We start from the raw sequence: 4,205 nt of genomic DNA, 5'->3' as shown, positions 1-4,205 counted from the left end.
ATATGTGTTACAGTGGAGTCTTCCATGTTTTCTTTTTGGAAGAAAATACAGAATATAATTAAAAGACTATTGAAAATTCTGACCCATTTTTGTGTGTGTGGAGGTAGCCACGTTAAGGGAAGATGAAACCTGGGAAACTGGCTCGCTTTTGCTTTAGTTCTTCATGCCATCTTTAAAGAAGAGGGAGCCCTTTACAGCATAAGTTGTGACCTTCTGCATCATTATCTGTTCTTTCTGCCTGACTTTTAGCAAGCTAGGAGAACATAAAAGAAAGTGGGATTGAAATAAGTGATATATGTGGTTCCTGGCCAAGATCAGCATGATCCTCACCATTGTTTGATGACTGAGGAAGGTCTCAGGAGGGATGACATGGGGAAACATGTTTAGGTTCTGCAACTGGGTCAAAGTATAATCAGTAAGTATGAAATGGGACTGGTATGCTGCAGCAGCAGGTTGGGGGTAAGGCAGCACTGAATTCAGCTCACAGCCCGGTCTAAACCACCGGGTGATATCCTTGCTCCAACAAGGCTGTCATGGGCTGTGCTGATATTATCCTTGGGCTCCAGACCTGAGGTCTGATTGTGTCCCCCACCCCATATGGAGCACTACATTCTATCCTAAGCACCAAGAGACAAAGGAAAAACTGAGACATTAAAATGCACATGGAAGGCTTGGGCAGGCTTAGGAACCAAGCCTGACAAGGAAGCATTGAGGAACTCTGGGCAGTTGTCAAGTGGAAGACTGAGAAGTAGCACTGACAATAGTGGCTGATCCTGGAGGAGCTGTCAGACTCTTGAAGAGACTTGAGCAAGAGGTGCGTCTGATGGGTGGACAGTGTGACTGGCTAATCCATCTTTTTCTTTAATTTCCCTGAAGTGAAGGATGGCATATTAGCTGTAGTATTTGCCCTCAGAGGAGGCCTTGCTAAAGTCAAATGATCAATTTCAAGTTAGAGAAGTGACGGGAACTGTCTAGCATAAGGCTGCTTGTTGAATTCCAATGTTCATGGGCTAGTAAAAAAAAAGTTAAAAGTAAAGTGTAAGAAGTTTTCTGAGCACTCATCAACCCTCTCATTCTAAGTGGATGAGAATTCTGGGAGATCAAGGGTTTAGCCACACTGAATGAATGCAGCAACTCAGGTTCAAAGAGATCAGCTGACGTAACCAAGGTTACCCTTATAGTGGGTGAAAAAGGACATATGGATGATATAGAGGTGGTATAAGTTAGGCTCTTTTCCCGGCTTCTTCCCTGTACTGTTTCCATAAAGGGGATATTAAGCTTGACACTGTTATCCAGTAGCTTTCCTACCAATGACCATTGGCTAGAACCTAACACCAGGAAAAGGAAGCCAAAAATGCATTGTCCTGTACTCATACTGCAATGAATTTTGAACCTCTTTGAGATGACAGGATCTGTGAAGACACAGGAAACATTTCCACAGTGTGAAAAAGGAAAGGGCACAGTCTGTTTTGACCAATACATGTTCTAAGCCCTTTTCTGCCATTTTCTAGCATTATGAGCATGCCTTGATCTTCAGTCTTCCTCTTATGTAAAGTGAAATAATGGGGGGAGGGTAAAGCTCAGTGGTAGAATGTGTGCTTAGCATGCACGAGGTCCTGGGCTCAATCCTCAGTACCTCCATTAAAGAAATAAATAAAAAATAAAGAAGTTAATTAATTAATAAACTTAATTACCTCCCCCATCAAAGTAAAATAAATAAAAAGTAATAAAATTAAAAATCAAAGATAGCATTAAAAATAAGGTGATATAATGATATTTAGTTTTCAGGATTATTAAAGGGACTACATAAGGCAAAAATACGTACAATTATTCTGCACTTATCTCAGTTCTTAATAAGATGCTGTTACATGCTTTGCATGCATTATCTCATTTAATCCTCACAACAATTTACAACATAGTTGTTACTATTATTAATCCTGCTCCACAGATGAAGAAAAGTCATGGTTCCCAGGGTCAGACAGGTAGGTTCCCGGGCCAATGGAGAATATACACTTAACCTTGGGTTGTATCATCACCAAGTGCACAGCATTCAGCCTGAAATGGAGTGTCTGCTCCTTCTTCTCCAGCTTGCCTCATTTCCACTCTCCTGCATCCCTTCACCAGGTGTGCGTCCACCTGGTGAACTCACTGAAGCTGCAGTTACTGGGTGTTTATTGTGGAACTATTGCTGCTATCAGTTAGTTACAGGGACTCGAGCTTCTAGGCTGATGTTTTCTCATCCATATGTTGACAGCGTTCTATAGAGTCTTAAAATATTGTAGCTTCAGGTCTGATCTTTTGCGCTGGCTTCTATCTTGCCTGTATTTCCTTGGCCATAGTGTGTAGCTAAGTCATATCCTCTCCAATGCTCTCCTGTGTCCTCCTTTTGAAGATACGCTCACCCAGTCTGTTGTGATGCCTCTGCTCTCCGCGGTGGAAACCAGCATCGGTCATGGTCAGTGAAAACTACACGCGGGTCACTGAGTTCATTTTCAGAGGTTTGAATTACAACCCCAACTGCAGTTGCTTCTCTTCCTGCTCTTTCTGAGTTTCTACGTCATCAACCTAACCAGAAACTTGGGGATGGTTGCTCTGCTACAGATCGATGCCTGCCTTCACACGCCCATGTACTTTTTCCTTAGCCACCGGTCCTTTGTGGACATGTGCTTCTCCTCAGCCAGCCCCAAGATGCTCGCTGACTTCTTTGTGAAGAGGAAAGCCATCTCTTTCCTGGGCTGTGCTTTGCAGCAGTGGTTCTTTGGGTTCTTTGGGGTGGCAGAGTGTTTTCTCCTGGCATCCATGGCCTATGACCTCTATGTCGCCACCTGCAACCCATTATTGTATACAGTTGCCATGTCCCGGAGACTCTGTATCCAGCTGGTGGCTGGTCCCTATGCCATCAGGTTCATGAACACTATGATGCACACAACAAATGCATTTTACCGCCCTTTTTGTGGCCTCAATGTCATCAATTATTTCTTCTGTGATATGTCCCCCCCTGCTTTCCCTCATGTGCACTGACACCAGGCTCAACAAGTTAGTTGTCTTTGTGGTGGCAGGAGCTGTGGGAGTCTTCAGCAGCCTGACCATCCTGGTCTCCTATGTCTGCATTCTCATCGCCATCCTGAAGCTCCTCTCTGCCGAGGGGAGGCACAAAGCCTTTTCCAACTGCCGTCTCACCTGATGGCTATCTCCATCCTGTATGGTACTCACTTCTTCATTTGTGTGCGGCCTAGTGCAGTTTTCTCCCTGGATCTCAATGAAGTGGTGTCGGTGTTTTACACTGCAGTCATCCCCATGTTGAAGCCACTTATCTACAGTTTGAGAAATAAGGAGGTCAAATGTGCCATCCACATGATGGTCACAAAGAGGAAGTTCTGTAGGGCCTAGATTCTTATCTCCAAAGGACACTGGGGGAGGAATCAAAGAGCACAGGCCAATTGTGTAGATTCCTAAGATTCCAGGCCACCTGAGGGTGGGGGCTTGGTGGCACCCCTTTACCCATTCATCCAGCCAATTATTCATTCATCTGGTCTCTCGATGTGGATTCATTAAACCGTGCATGTGATCTTCTATTACCATTCAAACCCACACCCACTTAATTTTGTTTCTCTCAGACACCTCACAGTCCAATTTTTTTTGAAACAATGTTATTATTTAATATCAGTTACTAATTGTTTAAATCATCCCACTAATACATTTTCTTTTTCTGCTGACTTCTTGGCAAATGTTCTAATTCCCAAAAATGGGAATTTAAAAATTTTTGTGCTGGGTTTTACATGCACATCTAGCTCCCTTCAATAGGCATCTGTACAAAAATATGGTGTGGGGTTTTATGTTTAACCTCATAAGGGAATGAAGCTCTTGGCTGTACACACCACTCTGGGGGACGGCCTTGAGCAAAGGACTATGTGTGTGTCAGGAACTGAAGATGGGCCTGTGTTCAACTCCGACAGATGGGCCCTGTTTACAGTAATAAAGGCCCTAGTGTTTATCTCTGATACATTTCATACCTGAAAGGGCTTCTGACTGAATGGGGTAAGACTGTATTTTCTCAGGATTCAATTTTCTGGTAGAAGTTTAGAGGATTAACTAAGCATCTCTGGTTTGGGGCTTGGTTGTACATAGGACAGCACCTTCTGAACCCTGAGAATGAAGTCCTTCCCCAGTCAGGAACGTACAGGGAAATGCCATGGCTGGAGTTA

The 4,205-nt window shown here is 43.7% G+C and overlaps 1 pseudogene; it reads left to right on the top strand.

Annotated features, from left to right (window-relative positions):
- Positions 1 to 2,452: 2,452 nt before the first annotated feature.
- On the top strand, positions 2,453 to 3,390 carry LOC102531603 (olfactory receptor 5G9-like; annotated as a pseudogene).
- The last annotated feature ends 815 nt before the right edge of the window (positions 3,391 to 4,205 follow it).

Source organism: Vicugna pacos, unplaced genomic scaffold (genome assembly GCF_048564905.1).
Source record: "Vicugna pacos unplaced genomic scaffold, VicPac4 scaffold_19, whole genome shotgun sequence".
Classification (NCBI taxonomy): domain Eukaryota; kingdom Metazoa; phylum Chordata; class Mammalia; order Artiodactyla; family Camelidae; genus Vicugna; species Vicugna pacos.
The sequence above is the reverse complement of the archived record's forward strand: the minus strand, read 5'-3'. Positions and strand labels throughout refer to the sequence as shown.